The 20,139-nt window shown below is 29.6% G+C and overlaps 1 protein-coding gene across 1 annotated transcript in view; it reads right to left on the bottom strand.

Moving 5' to 3' along the window:
* Positions 1-19,417, bottom strand: part of LOC132719065 (cholecystokinin receptor-like) — a 107,234-nt gene extending 87,817 nt beyond the window's left edge. The window contains exon 1 of the mRNA XM_060702803.1: positions 19,284-19,417. The gene's annotated coding sequence lies outside the window, so the exon portion shown is untranslated. The remainder of the gene's footprint in view (positions 1-19,283) is intronic.
* Between the last annotated feature and the right edge of the window lie 722 nt (positions 19,418-20,139).

Genomic DNA, 20,139 nt, shown 5'->3' with positions numbered 1-20,139 from the left:
CCAAGTCTATTATTTTTTACTTAAAAATACTCATATGAAGAACACTTGACGAGACATTATTATGATTTTAAGAAACTCCCGAAAACATTATTATAATGTCTTACTTTAAGACGGGAATATGAAAGTCTCTGGTTATCTTAAACATAACACAGATTATCTATTAACTAATTTTACAATATGTTATGTTTACAATATCAACTATAAAGTGGATGTACACAAGAAAAATAGTGATGTTTGATGTGTGGTTATTTGTTTGTGTATTGATTACGATTCTTGCAAATGTGTCGGCACAGATTAAAAGATTAACAGACAAATCTGTTGAAATTCATTTAACGACATTGACGACAAAGATTATCGCAATCATATGCAAGTTTAAAGATGAAACAATATTCAATATGTATGATAAAAGTCTTTGTGGATTTCTTTTTTGTAAACAAGGTAGGCGTGCAATTCATTTTTATTCAAATTGCATGTGACTTGACAGATTAATAAGTCTGTAACGTTATCTTTTCGTTGCTGTCATTGTTCTTTGAATTTCATCTACAATTATAATGAAGACAAAAAGTTTTGTTTCTATTGCGACGACATTTTACTGGCAGATTTGTTGCATTTTGTATTCAAGGAAGTACAATTAAATGTTCAGCAATTCAGTAGCTTATTATAAAAAACATTGCGAGGGATAGGCTGCTTGTTGTCAAATGCGAAACAAAAATGGCTTAAAAACTCGTTCGCAAATAATCTAAAATAAATAAAAAATAAACCTCAAAGATTGCCTAACAACTATTGCAGGTTCTGCATGATTTATGGTCTACAACGTGTTCATGGCCAGCAGTGGTAAAATGTAGTTTATTGTTTTCGCCGACCCCCGCAGCACCGGTTAGGCGGCCAAATATCTTATATAATATATTTAAGATCATTGAAAAAGCAAGTAATTGTATTCCTTGTACAAGTTTGCATTTGAATCAAACAAATCGCCTTGACATTTAAAGACAAGTTTCTAAAAAAATATTAAAATTGATGTTCTTTTTGTCAGTTAATTGTTCATATTAATATTTTGATGTGTGGAATATTTTGCAATATGGCTTTTTACAAATATAAAGTACACATTTATATCATTTATTCATAACGGCATGCAATTTATCAGGACATCGCACCGCAAGTGATTGTAAAGAAGCCCAGAAATTAATGATGATTTCATTACAGACTGTGAAAGGAACATTCGTTTATTTTCCTTCAATGAAATAATTGCACAAATACTTCCTGTAAGCTGGGAAAATCTCTACAATCGTTAGTCTAGACATTGTACAATTATATCAAATACAAGGCAAAACGCCTTTTGGAATTTTGTAACTATTGCCTGCCAATTGTAGTGTTGTCAGTTCATCTCCTACTTTTTTGTCTTGCGTGCAAACTGTTTACTGTTTGATGAATTGCAGCGAAAAAATGAACCAATCTTAAAACCTCTTTTGTCAATATTTTCTGACAAGCAACTTTAAAAAAATCCCCTTAAATAACTTTAAGAGGATATTAATTTGAGTTTTAATACATTTGTTTATGTATATTTACCTGTGATGTTAATTTTAAATTAAGAGTTCAGATGACGGGGTTTACTGAAAATCAAAATCTTTCATTTGGTTTGTCATACTGAGCAATTTAAACACATATTTTCGTATTTCTTGAGCATGCCACTATAGCAAACCAAAGCCATTCCATGTCGTTAGTATACTCTATTATTTAAGTATAAGTACGACAGTTGTACTTCTGGGTTGTAAAATCATAATAGTTAGAAATTGAAATGTACATCCTGCATTTAATAGCTTTGTTTCATTTTATAAGGTTAATAACCCCATGAGAAATTGTTATGCCATTGTCATGCAAGCTATTTTAGCATTTCTATATTACTTTGCACGGAAAAAATAGAACTAACATATGCAAGTTAACCAGCTGTACTTCGGATGCGTATCTTTTTTAAAGTTATATCTTCTTTTTTTTCTTTTGTGTTCTCAATAATCATTAAAACATCAATTTTATAAAAGTGTACGTATGGATGTCTTCATTAAAAATAAATATCATTATCTGTAACGACAAACTTCGTTATTTTCAAATCGATAATAATTATTTGAATTCCCTCTGTTTTCGTAATATAATCAGATGTGTTCTCAACATTATCAACATTAAATTGGAATAATCTTAATCTAAATATGTGAACCAATGTGCTCATCAATCTTCCGGGAAAACAATCAGTCTGGTTAAATCAATCTATCATGATAAACCTTATAGACCTTTCCCTCAGATGTCTTATTCGTTTTAAAAAGAGATGTTAATTGAATTTAATTTAGATAAATGAAAATACAATTATTTGAAATTTTGAATGATTGTTTAGATTGTTTAGTTAAAGAACAAATTGGTCTAGCGTACACAGAACATTTGAACAATTTAGTTAATGCGTATACATGGTCTTGATGACTGAATTCTCGATGAGTTCGCCTTTCCAGACAAAACATCCTGCAAAGACTTGTACAACACTCAATCAATACAATTTATCATTTACGGAAAATTTTGAAATAAGTATATACTAATTGAGCAGCTGAAAGTGCAAGTACAGGCCCTTATAAAACGGCAAAGATGTACCTGATGATCTTGGTCGTCACTGATTGCAATGGTATGATTTGTAGCCCACAGCACTTTAATGGTTAAATTTCTTCATAAGCGATGTTTTGCTTGTATGAATACAAAGTATCACTTAAACATATTCCATATTTACTTATTCAATAATTTGATTAAAAGTTCAATGTTCTTCTTTACTATTTGCTCTTTCATTTTATTAAATCTCGATATATTATTTTTTCATATATCTAAAAGAAGAAATTTTACCATAGCTCTGTTAAAAAAGGAACAGGATTCGAAGAAAAAATGACATTTGATACACTCGATTGATTTTAACTTAAGCAACACTCACTTTTATATTTGTTAAGACTATGAATAAACATTTTTCTTCGTACATTGTATTTGACCTTTAAAGTGTACATGAAATGATGAAACAAACTCAACTTATTGATGCCAACACTATTAAGTGTTGGGAATTGAGTACCGCTCAAGTCGGTGCTAGGGGGCGTGAGGGATGTTGCACTTATTTATTATCTCTCATGTACAGACTCAATCAAACCGAGTCTGCAATTCTTATGTAATTTTGTTGTGATTAATGCTTCCGAGGGATCACTTTGTTTCCAGAATTTTGTACTTCACAACAGCAGGTGTCAAGTGCTGTGTGGCAGCTGTAAAAAGTTGCCCCGTACTTCACTTCAGTGTTGTTATATTTTCTGGTCCTTCGGGATCATTGATGCCAACACTATTAAGTGTTGAGAATTGAGTACCGCTCAAGCCGGTGATAGGGGGCGTGAGGGATGTTGCACTTATTTATTATCTCTCATGTACAGACTCAATCAAACCGAGTCTGCAATTCTTATGTAATTTTGTTGTGATTAATGCTTCCGAGGGATCACTTTGTTTCCAGAATTTTGTACTTCACAACAGCAGGTGTAAAGTGCTGTGTGGCAGCTGTAAAAAGTTGCCCTGTACTTCACTTCAGTGTTGTTATATTTTCTGGTCCTTCGGGATCATTGATGCCAACACTATTAAGTGTTGAGAATTTAGTACCGCTCAAGCCGGTGATAGGGGGCGTGAAGGATGTTGCACTTATTTATTATCTCTCATGTACAGACTCAATCAAACCGAGTCTGCAATTCTTATGTAATTTTGTTGTGATTAATGCTTCCGAGGGATCACTTTGTTTCCAGAATTTTTCTTCGTTGACAAGTGAAGCCGAAACAAAAGCAGGTTTTAATGAGAATCGCATGTTTTATAATAATTTTATTACAAAATTTGACACGGATAATAACACAAATCTTAAGGTGTGACATTTATTTCTTGTAATAAACATAAAGCACTTAGATTACTGATAAATCACACAACACATACCATATTGTAAATAACAAAGCTAACAACAATTACGTCAAAAAATGAATCTGATTTTGCCTCCGTAATGATTTGGCTCTGCAGAAAGATACCCCATTGTGATTTTAACTGTTTATAAGCTCATTAATGCCTGGCACACTTTCTGTAGGCAGCACGAGTTTCACGAGCAATCTGTTTTTGTTTTGTTTTTTGCTTAGGATCTTACATCGCGCAAACCCAGTATAGTTCATTCGGCGTCTAAGTAGCTTTACTAGTAGAAGAAAATCTCAAGTGTCCTATCGTACATTATTAAAGGTAAAAAAGGGAACCTGAGTCGAACCAACACCGACATTTCGAAAGCTAGTGCGATAGCTTACTGATATGAAGGAATCAATAGTCGCTACCGAGATTCGAACGCTCAGCAATGACGGCAAATGGTTTGAAGTCAACGACCTTAACCACTCGGCAATATAGGATTTTAAACTGTTTCTGAGCGTGCATGAGATGTGTATGTATATAACAGGACCAGCATGTACTACGATTATTGATTAGATACACTTACGATTTTTTTTTTTTTGAATCGAAAAACGAAATAAGGTTTGACGGAGCACAATATAGATTTGATATGGATGTATTTGGACTGGAGTACGTTTATTTCATTACATCTTATAAAAATATCTTTGTCATATCTTAAGACTATATGCTTTATAAAATACTAATTTAAAAGTTATTGAATTCCAAGGACAAAAGTACCAGTTGAATCGACAAAGTTTACATAAGGCTCTTACACATTGATAAGATATTTTTTTAATTTAAAAAAAATGTCCCTAAAATAAATAATTGCTGCGTTTAGCATAAAACTCTTGTTCCCATTGCCAGTTTATCTGACTTAAAAGAAAACGTTACTAAAAAGAAGATAGAAACAAAAAATGTCATGGTTTCGACGTAGGTAGAAACAAGAAGGCTTAAACAAAGGCATAAACAAAATAGGAAACAAAACATTTAAATGTTCTTAATAAGCAAAGTTATAAACAAAACTGTGAATAATACCCGTTTATGAAGCTTGCTTTACTTTCACTATAAGGTCACTGGTGTTGTTTTTTTATTTAATTTGAATGTAATCTGTTTAATGTTTTAACGGTCTCACATACTAACAACAAAATAAAAAATCTAATTCAGTAATTGAACTGCATCTCTTTTATATTATTTTAAGAACATGACGCATTCAATTTAATTTGAATGCTAATGTTTGCACTTGCATTCATATTGATCATTGAATATTGAAACCTTTTATTATTATATAAGAATTCACAGGGATAATGTTGGCGTAAACATTTTAGGAATTGGTTACAATTATCAATATGTTAAAAGTGATTTTACTGGTGTGGCACATTTTGATGAAAAATGCTTATTTTATTGAGTGCTTTTTATGCATATTTTTGCAATCTTATCGAATGCTTTTTATGCATGTATTTGCAATAAAATAATGATTTTTCTTTGTTATGTAGAATTGTATACCTTATTCTTTATGATATAAAGTTTTCTCGCTACTCTCACTTACATTGATAAGTGTTTTATATCAAAAACATCAACTGAATTGCTTAACAACAGATCTTTATGTCATCACCATATATCATTTTTATTGACAAAGACAGGAACTCCAAATATTGTTACCGTGATAACATACGGATTCCCTCGGGTTGATTCATTATTGCTAGAGCAAACTTTCAATAAAACTAATGTTATTATATCAGCCCCGCTATCAGGCATGATATGATTTCAGTGAATTATTGTAGTAAACAGTATTTATACCCAAAAAGGAAATGTCAGATCAAGCTCAGATTCTGATTCTTAATACATTCATGTGTTCTACAAATAAATATTTTGTTTGCTTTAAAGTCTTAATTATTTACTAAATTAAATGGTAATAGCAATATTTTATTTGGCACTTCGCGTGAAAAGAACAACAACGTACTGATGAATTTAATGTACTTTCAAATGTTATCATAGACCTTTGAAAATGTATTGTAAAGTTCCATGTGTTACTCCAGTGTACAGGTTAAGGACTTAGATGTTGTTCTGTGTAGTTACTATTTGCATAAAAAGTCAGAATTTTGTATTCTGATATTCATCATCATTTAATATTACGTTACAGTCTTTTGCAACACATTAACTGTCAAGAGATAATTTAAATTTACCTTTGACATCAGTTGTAATGGGTTTATTCATAATCTTTATTCAATCAGCAAGGCATAAAATATTAACCTTTACATTTAAAATTAAGCATAGCATTTTGCACTATACACATTCAATTAACGGTTACATTAAATTGCAAATAATACTATAATCTGAAAAATTAACATTGATGGCAGTTCAACATGCACACAAAAAGTCATTTTTAATTAATGCACTGTTTAATTTTCCAAAGAGAGTATTAGAATATATAGGGGGAATATTGCATGACAGTCGTTTGATGGATTTTTGCAAGATGTACAATGAATTCACATGATTTGATTTTAATTAAATTCAGTATAGTTTCAATCTATTTGATTTTACTTTGTGTATCCGATTTCTGTTAATATTGCCACCCTTCAAATATATGATGATACCTACAAGACAGTCAGACAGGTGTTTAATATCAATTTTAGACATTTCATTTATCGCAAATGTTTTGGTAAATAATACTCAAATCAAATGATAATCAATGACAATCAAATGATACATTCGTATAAGTAAGATGACTGCATATTTAACGACAGTTTCTGTACGCATCCTTATGACGTCCACGTGTTCTAAATTCAGAAAACTATTCGTAAAATAAGGAACAGTTGAAAATATTGACATTGATAGCACGGTGCTTGTTCTAAATTGGATTTCAGAATTTTGATATACATATGTAATATATAAGAAATTACCTCTAGCATTTTAATGACGTGAATACCATGAAATTTATTTTAGAATATTCAAAAATTGTATGACTGGTGTATAGATCGTCAAATCCATTTGTCTACATGTAAAAGCATTGTGAACACATTTCTTTCTGGAAGGAAATCTTAAACTATTGCGATGGAAAGATGTTCAGCCATAAGATATAAAAACGTAGCCTCATTAGGCTTGTTTGTCTTTATCTTTTTATATTATCCACAAGGGATCTCATAAAGTGTTTGAAGGAACAAGCTTTTCTACAAAGTATAGAATAAGATGGTAAACGACAAACTCCATTACTCATCACGGCCATCATGTAATACATCAAACGGTCATGCCTTATTCTTAATTGCTCTTGTAGTGAAGGCAAATAAAGCGGATATTGACCTGCTTTTGTAATTGTATAAACAGCATGTGAAAACAAATATTGGTATAAGCAGCAAATATTTTGTTATGTCTTCATACAAAGTTCAACATGTACCCATACTGTAGCGCATAATATGATTCCAGTTATAATTAAGTGATTGTGTGCATCATAAATCTATCAATATTTAGACATCTAGAGAAGATATTACTAATATACATCTATTACAAAACAAAAATATATAAGTTACTTAAATATGCAACGGGAAATATAAAATACTTTGTTAGACCAAAGCAGATGGGTTTTAATGAAAATCAGGACAAATGAACTGTATATATTATGGTGCTCGATTGTAAAGGTTTAATAAAGAACAGTTTTTATTAAAATTTCTGATAGATATAAACTTTTAATTAAATTCATTTTTATTAATCGAAGGTCGGAGTAAAAATAAGGGAATTTCCAAATTACCAATTTCCTTTTTTCTCGAAAATTTTTAACCACACGAAATTTAGTCAATAACATATAAATACAATGATCAAGATGTAAAAGCCAACGATACTTTCAATTTATTATGATCATATACAACTTAAACATTACCCAAAGTTTTATAACTAATATTTTACAATGAGTAATATTATACAAGAAATTGGGCAATTGATATCATAAAAGTCGACTTTTTTTAACAGTATGGTGTGCTTTTTCATATGATAATATTATTATGACATGAATCGAAGTTGATGTTATAGAACAGTACGGTAAAGCGTCTCTAGAGAATTGAAGTGTCCTATTTATAACATTTCAGAGAAGTGCTGTCTTTGACCACATTGCTTATGAATATTAAGTATTGATCTGATAGAAAATCTCTTGTTATTGCATACCACAAATAATATATTTTCAACGGGGTTCTTTCAAATGGAATAGATGAACATAATAATTGACATATTTGATGTTATTTGCAAAATGATATGTGATACCACTAAGTAATGATTTTATATATGGACCATGCCTTTATATTATGAGTAATAGGTAGTAGGCCGATGCAAAATGTTTTAAGCTGCATATTAATATAAATAATTTATTAAAACACCCACACAATTCTAACATTTATACATCAATTAATTAAATAATCACTTACGTAATGGTAGTAAGCTCATTTACACGACAAGTCTCAGTTATTTGAGCTATTCTTGCCAGATCACGTGAAAACGATATTGGAATCATCTTCAGTTTTGGTTTAATATTTCCACTTGACGGACTTTCCTTTAAATCGCTTTTTGATTTTTTTGAATAGCTAATTGAACTTTGTTAAATATAAAATATTTTTATTCACATTATCACTAACACGAATATTAAAATGACATTTTTAGTCAAAGTAACATTACATGTTTACCATAACTTATACATGTGACCAATGGAAATGTTTTTAAAAATAGCTTAGAATTAATCGCTCGCATTTAGTTTTCAAAAAATAGAGGGACAGTTTTTTTTAAAGTTTAGGGATATTTTAAACAATATTTTATTCGAAACATTGTTCGACAATAATTATTGGTCAATCACCATTATAATAGTCAATCTTTTTAAATACATTACTGACTAAAGGACCACTATGCCACAGAAATGTTTTTATTTTTATTCCAGAAAGTATTTTGGTATTTCGGAATAGTATCCGAAAAGTTACTCATTGGCCAATTACACGAACTGTCTTGTGCATTTGCTGCCTTTTTTACTATGCGTACACTTATCGTGAATTCGTATTTTGTATGGAAGTCAATATACTTCTTTGTAACAGTTGATTAATATGGCCATCATTGTAAGATATACAACGCGGAAACAATCTTTACAATGATTAAAGCTGGGTGTATTATTCCATAAAATAAAGCATATGATTAAACAATTAAAATGTAAAATTTTGTCGCAAAAGTCAATGTTAACAGGAAGTATATTTCACTCAAATGATTTAATTACTTATTATAACAATTTGAAAATAGTTTCTATGGATACAACGATGAAAGTAGGAAATGTTTTGTAAGATGTTCTTGCATTGAAGATTTTATGGCTAGAGTCAGTATAAAATCAATGCATGATCGTTTAAAATAAGAAATGTAAGGTCTGTTAATTTCTACTTTAAAATATTCCTATGAAGAGCACGGGACGAGACATGAATATTAGATTTAAAAACAAAAACGTCCGAAATCTTAACTTTAAGGCGGAAATATGAATGTCATTGGTTAAGTTAAACATAACACAAAATACCTAATACTAATGTTGGAATCTGTTATGAGTACAATATCAGTTATAAAGTACATTTACGCTGTCACGTAAAATTATGGAATATAATTATGTAAAAGGGTACAGCTCTAGACGGTGGGTGCTAGGGGCATGAGGGTTGTGCACTTTTTAATTATCCCTCATGTACTCAACCAAACCTAGTCTGGAATGTTCGTGTAGTTTTTTTTGTGATTAATTCTTTAAGGGATCACACTATTCTCAAAAAATAGTAATACTATGCATTTAAAGTTACACTAACGCTACTGCAATATGATTTTAAAAACACACCATTAAAGATATATCTGTAAACTAAAAATACACATGACGAATTTAACTGTCGTTGCACCTATCATTTTTGAAAAATCCTGCTTTTAGTTTTATAACTTTGATGTGTGATTATTTGTGTTTGTGTTTTTGTTTGTTGAGAGTTGAGTACCGCTCAAGCCGGGGCGATGGGACTTCGTTTTTGGGGGTATAAATATATTGATGTCCTTTTTGTCAATTACTTGTTCATATTAATATTTGGATGTTTGGAATATTTTGCAATATGACTTTTTACAAATATGAAGTACACAGTTGTATCATTTATTCATAACGGCATACAATTAATTAAGAAATCGCACCGCAAATGTTTGAAAAGAAACCGAGAAATTAATGATGATTTCATTACAGACTGTGAAAAGACTATTCGTTTATTTTCCTTCAGTGAAATAATTGGACAAATACTTCCTGTAAGCTGGGAAAATCTCTACAATCGTAAGTCTAGACATTGTACAATTATATCAACGACAAGGCAAAACGCCTTTTGAATTTTGTAACTATTGCCTGCCAATTGTAGCGGTGTGAGTTCATTTCCTACTTTTTTTGTCTTGCGTGCAAACTGTATACTGGTTGATGAATTGCAGCGAAAAAATGAACAATGTAAAAATCCCTTTTATCATTTTTAATAAGCAAATATAGATATTCCCTAAAATAACTTTGAGAGAATCTAAATTTGAGTTTTAATACATATGAAAGACACAATGTGTTTATTTATATTTACCTGTGATGTTAATTTTAGATTAAAAGTTAAGATGACAGGGTTTACTGAAAAGCAAATACAATAGATGAGGATAATGTTTAGTCTTGTTTGTCCTATTTATAGGTTGTTAAACTAAAACGAACTAGTTAATACTAGCCAGTAGATGCTGAAAAAAGGAGAAGCCAAAGTATTCTTGACAACATTATTAACCTACATATTGAATTATGTTTTGCTAACGTCCCAAACTCTAATATCGCAATGTTTTATGTATAAAATTTAAACTGTCTATCAACATATGTTATGAATCAACATTTTAATCATACTGGATGTAATTTAAACACAAAGTCATATTTTCTGAACCATTATGAAACCCTTAACTAGTTGGCAATTGATTCTTCTCATGCCACTATAGCAAACGAAACCATTCCGTTTAGTACGTATATTCTATTTTTTAAATAAGAAATATAGTCTATAAGTATAATTATCATTTGTAGTGCTGGTTTATATAATCATAATTATTAGAATATAAAATGTACATTCTGCATTTTATAGCTTTGATATTTCTTTATTTAACGCCACCTTGATATAATACCCGAAATATTTATAAAAAATTAGCGAATTCATTTTGCGATGATCGCATTTTAATATCAATTGTATTCTATTTTCATTAAATAAACCGATTATACATAAGTTTATTATATCAACCTGTTTTTCTTCTTCGTTATTTCAAATCGCCAGTTATCTGAATTGCCTTTTTTTCGTAATATAATCAGTTGTTTTCTTTACATTATCAACATTAAATTTGAATAATATCTAAAAAGGTGGACCAATGTGATAAATAATCTTTCGAAAAAAAAAATCAGTCTGGTTTAATCAATCTATCATGATAAACCTTTAGGCCTTTCCCTCAAATGTTTTATTCGTTTTAAAAAGAGATTTCAATTGGATTTAATTTTGATAAATAAAAAAATACAATAATTTGAGTGATTGTTGAATCAAAGAACAAATCGGTCTAGCGTACAAGGAACATTTGAAATATTAAGTTAAGGCGTATACATGGTCTTGATGACTGAATTTTTGATGAGTTATCTTTTCCAGACTAAATACCTTACGAATACTAAGAGTACAACACTCAATCGATACAATTTATCATTTTACTGAACATTTATAAATTAGTAACGGTAGTAATACTATTTGAACAGCTGAAATTGCATGTACAAATATAAAACGGCAAGGATGTACCTGATGATCTTGGTCTTCACTGGTTGCACTGGTGTGTGCGACTTGTTACCCACAGCAGTTTAATGTTTAAATTGCTTCATAAGCGATGATTTGCTGTGTATAAATACTAAGTATCACTTAAACGTAATCCATATTTACTTCCTATATAATAAAATTAAATGCCCAACCTCTATCGTACTGTTTGTTATAATATATTCTAATAAATCTTGTTATGTTATTATTTTTTTATGAATTTTAAAGAACACCTTTGATCGTAGCTCTGCCACAAAAGTAACACAATTCGAATAAAACATAACAAAAGATGCAATTGATGGAAATTAATTTGAGCAAAAGTTACTTTTCTATTCGGTAAGACTGTGGATAAAAAGTTTAACTTGGTACGATTTGATCTTTAACAAAATAAATGATAAGCAGGCTTCACAACTTCAGATTCGCTTTCAAAATTTCATTTTATTTAGTTAAGTGCAAACACATTTTCTTGAATTGGGGACCATACATTTTTGGCGTCTTTAGGATAACATTTTTCTCTGTTTCTCCCGTTGACAAGTGAAGAAAACACCAAAGCAGATCTTATAAGAGTCGCATGTTTTATACACAAAATGTGAAAAGAATTGCAAGCTGTGACATTCATTTGTTGTAATAACGATCAAGCAATAGTACTTATACTGATTTACCAGGCATCACATACAATATTGTATATAACATAGCTAACAATTACGTCAAAGTTGAATCTAATTTTGCATCTGTAATCATTTGGCTCAGAAGAGAGACACCGCAGGGCAGAAGAATTTGCTTTTAACTGTTTATATGCTCATTAATGACTTGTATATATATTCTGTTGGCAGCACGTGTTGCACTAGCGATCTGTTATTGTTTGGTTACGTTTTACGTCGCACCAACACAGTATTGTTTATTTGGCGACTATCTAGCTTCACTGGTAGAGAAAGACTTACTGATATGAAAGAATCAAAAGTCGCTATCGAGATTTGAACTTACAGCGGTGAGGGTCAAGTAGTTTGAAATCAACAACCTTAACCACACGGCAATATAGAATTTGTAGCTGATTATGAGTGTGTATGAGCTGTATATGGGCATAATAGGAGCAGTAGTTTACTTAATTTATCATGATAGTTCACAACAGCAATTATTAAGTGTTTCGAGTACATTATAGAGCTAGGAAAGTGAAAACTAGTCTGGGAGCATAAAATACGCGTATGAAATTTCTGGAATCGAAAAATGAAAATAAGCTTGACAGAATAAAATACAGGTTTGATATGGTTGTAATAGACTCGAGAAAGTTTATTAGGTTACATCTTACAAGATGTAACAAAATTGTTGTCATATCTTCAGCCTATATTCTATATAATACTAAAGTCACACAATGATAAAATAACTCTTTAATAAAAATAAACATCAAAACAATTCGTCCCTAATTGTAGTTAATTGCAACAGGGTATAACACAGAACTCTTGTACGCATTACCAGTTTATCTGACTTAGAATAAAACGTTACTAACAAGAAAGTGGAAACAAACATGTAATTGAATGGTTTCAGCGTAGGGAGAAATTCTTTTGGGCATAAACAAAAAGGCAAACATAAACATTTAAAGAGGTACTTCCTGACGTTGTAAGATATTTCATCAAAATATTTAGATATTGTAATAAAAGACGGTGTGCAATGCATGTTTATGCAGCTTTTTGTTACTTTACTTTAAATATTCGAATTCATTTGTGGTTACTTGATTTAGTTTGAATGTAATATTTAATATCTTTAACGGTAACACATTTTACTAATTTAGATAAAATATCGCATCATGTTATTGCACTGGATCTCATTTTTTTTTAAATATAATGCATTCAATTTGAATGCTTATGTTTGCACTATGTTTCACTTGCATTCATATTGATCATTGAATATTGAAATCTTATATTGATGTCTATGAATTCACAGGAATAACGTTTACGTAAACATTTTAGGAATTGGTTACAATAAGTCACATGTAAAAAGTAATTTTACTGATGCGGCACATTTTGATGAAAAAAAAAGTTAATATTTTGAGTGCCTTTTATGCATGTATTAACAATTATATAATGATTTGTCTTTATAATGTAAAAATTGTATACCTTATTCTTTACGATATAAAAGCTTTCTCGCTACTCCCCACTTATATTGATAACTGTTTTATATCAAAATCATCATATGAATTGTTTACCAACAGATATTTATGTCATCACCATATATCATTTTTATTGACAAATGCAGGATCTCCAAATATTGTTACCGTGATAACTTTCGGATTCCCTCGGGTTGATTCATTATTGCTAGAGCAAACTTGCAATAACACTAATGTTATTATATCAGCCCTGCTATCAGGCTTGATATGATTTCAGTGAGTTATTATAGTAAACAGTAGTCATACCCAATAGCAATAATCAGATCAAGCTCAGATTCTGATTCCTAATACATTCGTATGTTCTGTAAACATGTACAAACATACAGTCTTAATTTGAAAATATGCATTTACTTAATTAAATAGTAACTGTTATACCATTTTTAATTTAGCAGGTCTCGTGAAAAGAGCAATAACTTACAAATGAATTTAATGTACTTCCCACTGTTAACATAGACCTTGAAATATCCTGTATGTTGTAATTAAGGTTGTATACCACACTTAAGTGAAATTATATATATGTTTATAATAATGCTTATAAAACAATTTCCAAACATTGAAGAATATGTAAAATATGTACTGCAAATATTTGTAATTATCATATGTAATAATTAAAATATATGCATTCATTTCTTATTCGAAAATTTGACTTAGACTTTATAGAAAATAATTTTTTATTACCTCCCTTTATTTACATAAAATGTTAAATTCGGTAATATCTTTATAAATGATGCTTTTTGGAACTTACAAAATTGATAAATCTTAATTTGAGCATCATATTTATGATATAAAACCATACAAAATTGTGTAACAGGATCTTTAAAAATGTATTGTACAGATGCATTTGATACCCTTTCGTATGAATTTAGGCCTTAGCCTATGTACGCGTATATAGGTCTGCGTAGTTGCTTCTTGTATACAGAATTTTAAATTCTGATATTTGTCTGCAGTCAAAATTACTTTACAATCATTTGCTATCCATTCAGTTTTAATAGATACTTTAACATTTTCTCTTACATCGGCTGTGACGGGTATTTTCCTAAACTATATTTATTCAGAAACTTTACATTTGAACTTGATTGTTTATTTCATTATAATTATACGATTCAAATTCTGTTAAAAATAAACAAAAATAATTCATTTAGGTTAGGAATTCTTGTAGGACGTGATTCCTTAATATTAGTAAAAACGACTTTATGTGACTCTTTTAATTAACGTTAATGCAAGTTCAACATGCACACGAAAAAAGACATTTTTAATTAATGCATTGCTTAATTATCCATAGAGAATAGTTTAGAGGAATATTGCATTACAGCCGTTTGATGAATTTTTGCAAGTTATACGATGCAGTCACATGATTTTAATTAATTGAGTATAGTTTAAATCTATTTGATTTTTCTTTTGGTATCTGGTTTCTGTTAATATTACCCCCCCCCCTTTCAAATGTATGTTGATAGTCTACAAGACAGTCTGGTGTTTATTTTAAATATCTAGTATTAGGTTTAGACATTTCGCAAATGTCACCTACACCTTTTATTTGAAATATTGTTTTTTTGTAAATAAAACTCAAATCAATTGATAATCGATTGATTATCAATGAAAATCAAATGCTACATTCGTATTTGTAAGATGACTGCATGTTTACTGACAGTTTCTGTACGCATTCTTATGAAGATATAAAGGTTAAATATTTTCCGTAAATTTAAATCATGGACAGTTTAAGGCTTACATGTAAAGAGTTTGTATATATTACATCTTGGTGGTTAATGATGTGTATGACCCAAATGATATAATTGTATTATATTCTTAAATGATATTTTAATAACGTCATTACATCGTTCCAAGTATTCAGATTATTTTGGCAATTGCCTGAAAGTTCACGTGTCTTCGACTGTAGTAATAATGCAATAATGTTCATTTAATAACCGTATAACTTGTATATAATTACGCTGTATCATTGGATATCGCACAATTAATGTAAATATAGTACATTAGCAAATACAATATGACTATTATCATATTAAATCGAATAGAAACATCTCTCTGATTAATTTTCAATACGTTTTAGTATGTACCTGTTAACATCCATTTTGTTATGATACATTCTGCACATACGTCAACGTTTAATTGTCAATTAACGAACTCGTATGAATGGAATAAATGGATGATAGAAGTTGTATACACTCCGTAAAACTCGCGAAGATTGGAGGAAACATATTTATTTGTCAGAAATGCAGACATTTTATTTCTTCGTGTTTTGTGTGAGAGAGAACTGGGAAAAACGGATGCCAATATTGGCATTAAAAGCACGGTTCTTGTTCTTAATATGATTTCAGCACTTTATTATTTAAAAGTACAATTATAGTCCTTCCTACAACAAGTCCTAAAAGAGTTAAATACAGTTCATATTTTCCATAAAGGGATACGTTTCACTTTGTTTACTATATTGGCACATTTATTGTACACTTATTCCAATACTTATCAATATGTTTATATACCAAACAAACGTGACTATGAGCAATAATGGTTTTGTCAATTATATAGTGTGATATTTGTCTTTTTCATCTTCTATGCAAGTAACACATTATAATATTAGGTACATTACAGACACAATATGCCTCAGAAACGAATAAGTTTGCTTTTTTCGAGTAATATAATGAATGTTTAAATAATGGCTTTAGAGCATGTTAGAGGCTTATAACCTGAAAAGTGTAGGGCTAAATATAAAATCATTATCACCAAAAGTGACAAAATGTAAACAAAGCAGTATTTTGACTTCCATATAAAATACTTAATAAATATAACTTACTGTACTATTTCCTAGAAATCAACAAAAGCAAACTATGACTCTTATAAATGACCACTGAATAATATTTTTTGAAACCAAATAAACAAATAGTTTGAGAAATAAACAGAAAAGTATTTCTGGGGCATATTGGGCCTTTAAACAAGACGTGAATACACATATACATTGGCATTAATGTATAACAATTAGCTGAACTCGAACGTTTCTGTTTATAAATGTGGATAATTATTTTAAGACAAAAAAATATAATTATGCATTATAAAAACATTGCACATTATTAATGCTCGTTTTTGCGGATTTCTGTCATTAATAATTTCACTTTGATATATTTTACCTTGTATTTTCCAAATTGATTCTGGCATTTAATAACATTCAATTATTATTATTATTGTTCTTTCAACAAACAAAAAAGGATTTGGCATCGTTTCGTTAATTGTGTTTATAAATCAAAAGCAGACACATTTTTTAAATATAAATTTACATTAATTGGCAACCATCAAAGCACGTTATCGTTAAAAAGTCGCCAATAAACAACCTGAATGCCAATCTAGACGATTTATTATAGCTAATTATTTTTTTCCGAAGAAGTTTTAAATCATATTTATGAAACAATGAGGAATACTGTAATCTAATTAAGTGTTCTAAAAAGGAACTTCAGACAGGGAAAATTTATCATAAACAACGTTTTTTTCCTACTGTAATAACGTTCTTGTGTTTTACTTCTTTTTGTATTGGATGTTATGTTTTGAAATATTTTATTACACCGAATTCTATATGAAATGTTACGAGGAACAGGAGATGTTTAAATGTCCTGGATGTTGCTAAGTTTTCAAACTGTATATACAGTTTATATAGAGAATAGGCTTTTCAATTTTTTTCTATGTAATTAATACAAGATTTATTTTTGTCCGGTGAAAGAAAATAAATATGTCATTTTCATCATTTTCATGCCAAAGGATGAAAATAAATCATATATTGATAGAAATAAACGTGATATTTCTGTTTATTATATACTTTTTCTCTTCTTTAATTAAACGATCAGAAAGAAATCTTTTTTTTAATTTTGTGTATTGGGTAAATTAAGAAGAAAGTAGTCCGAGAGGACAACAGTTAAAATACGGAATATTTGCTTCACTGCAGTAAACAATAGATTTTTACAGTAAAAAAAAACAACGGAAATTAAAAATACGTTTTTTATTTTATTTATATTTCTCAACATTTCATTAAGTTTTATAAGTACACGTATATAATAAAAGATGATTTATAGGCTACACGCCTTAAAATATTTTTTTCCCGAGATTTCATTTTCCAAAAACATTTGGAGAGTTAAGAATGTATACATACATCATTGTGTCTTTGTAGACGATTCCAAGTACAGGAACAAGTTTACCTTTTTCCTTAATAATTCTAAATGTACTTTTTTATATCATTATCATATATCTATCCAGTTACTGCTACTTAGATTTTAAGGGTTAATTTTTGCAAGTTCTGACGGTTTACACATCAACCACTAGGGCAAATCATTTCCAGTATGTTTGTTTATGTTTGACGGCACATGACAAAATACTGGAAAATAAGATAGTTAAATAAAAAATCCTTAATGCGACTTTGTTCCATTTTGATTGCCATTCAGATGATATTAGTTTTACTAATGGCATACTTTAAATCACTATTCGGTAGCAATAAATCTACCTTTCGAGTATTTTATGATTCTTATTAGTAGCAAAAGCAAGTGCAAATTACTTTATTGTAGGTAAATAATGTAGTTATTTATAACATTTCTATACCAGTTGTCAAGAATACATAATATGCTTATTTCATCTTATAGAACAAATAGAACCCATAAAATAATGCAATGATATGACCAAAATTTAAAACAACACCGGCACAATTTAGAAGATTGAAGGCCCGGATCGATTAAGCATGTTCATGCACGGAAAGTATACAACAAACCAAGGCCAAAAGCACGTGTTTATAACAGTAAAAATTTTCTTTTTCTTTGTAGCGGTGAATTGGCTTGGAAAAAAACGATTATCAAGTTCCGGATTACAATTTAAATCCGCGTGTTCTTAAGTTAATAAATTGATATGAATGAGAAGACAATTATAAAAAGTGTAGAGCAGAAATAGTGCTACTTGATAGTGTAATTATATAAAATTGTATAAGGTTTCAGGCATGCATTACTTTTGATGCTACATGTATCAGGTGTCTATCATACTATATCTTAGGTCAAAAGGCTATACTTTTTGACATAGTAATTTAGCATTTTGCCCATTACATTATTGGTGAAAATATTGTAAAAAATGTATAAAACACTTGCATTTGAAATCATTTAAAATAATATAATTTAATGCATTTTATACATACTTCTATGAGCATCTCATCCTTTCATTTCGTGACAATCCTTTTTTTTAAATTATAAACTATGATAAAATTATTAATTAACTGTTCTTTAAGCATTCATTTTCCCGTACGTAAAGCATCGCCTCAGAATACACACAAAAGTGAATTTATTTATTTCAATTCCACTTACCATTGTTGTTTTCAACAAGAACAATGTTTCGTTGTATTAACTGATTAGAGGTAAAGTCCCAGTGTGGATTGCGTATCACCAATTGTCTCTAAAATTAATGCATCACATGTGTTTGAAGTTGTATCAGAGAATGAAATCACTGCTCGCGAGTACTTATTGATTAGACATACAGTCACGTGACCTGTCAGCTGACATCTTGTATCAACAGTAATTTTCCAATTTCGAGAAGCGAAGGAAAACAACTGTGAAATGAAAAGAAATTCCTTGGACAGTAGTTACGCAGGCACTTACCACCTGTACTTTGAATGAGTCTTTTATATACGAATGTATACTTGATTTACAGGAAAAGTAATTGAAACCCCTCAGTAACATCTGCTTTTGATTTACAAGTGACATAAAAACCATAGTTTACTTGTATTCATATTTGACATTTTTGTGAAGTATGTTATACATACGTAGACGTTGGTTTTACATCTAACATTAGATAATATATTTAATTTAGTAAAATTTAAACTTTTAATTCCGTTGGAATTCAGCATCCTAGTTACATAAAAATGTTGTGTTAATGTAACATTTTCACAGTTAACACAGATTTTAGCGTTGTTTAATGAAATGAATGAAAACTAAAAATAAGCAAGAGGTATATAAATGACGTTTTGACGCTATGCTTCATTCTAAGATCTGGGCAACCAATGCAAATATCAAAATACAGTTTTATCCGAAAGATACCAAGTAACCCTCATTTTTTAAAATTATTTTTAAAAAGACTTTTGCTACAACATATTGCATTTAATGATTAGATCTAGGAAACACTGTAAGATATTTTTTTCTAAATGAAACTGTCTTGTTTCGGTAA

The sequence above is a fragment of the Ruditapes philippinarum genome, unplaced genomic scaffold, assembly GCF_026571515.1.
Source record: "Ruditapes philippinarum isolate M1 unplaced genomic scaffold, ASM2657151v2 ctg1080_1_1_1_1, whole genome shotgun sequence".
In the NCBI taxonomy this organism is placed as follows: domain Eukaryota; kingdom Metazoa; phylum Mollusca; class Bivalvia; order Venerida; family Veneridae; genus Ruditapes; species Ruditapes philippinarum.
Note: the sequence above shows the minus strand (reverse complement) of the source record. Positions and strands in the feature narration are given on the sequence as shown.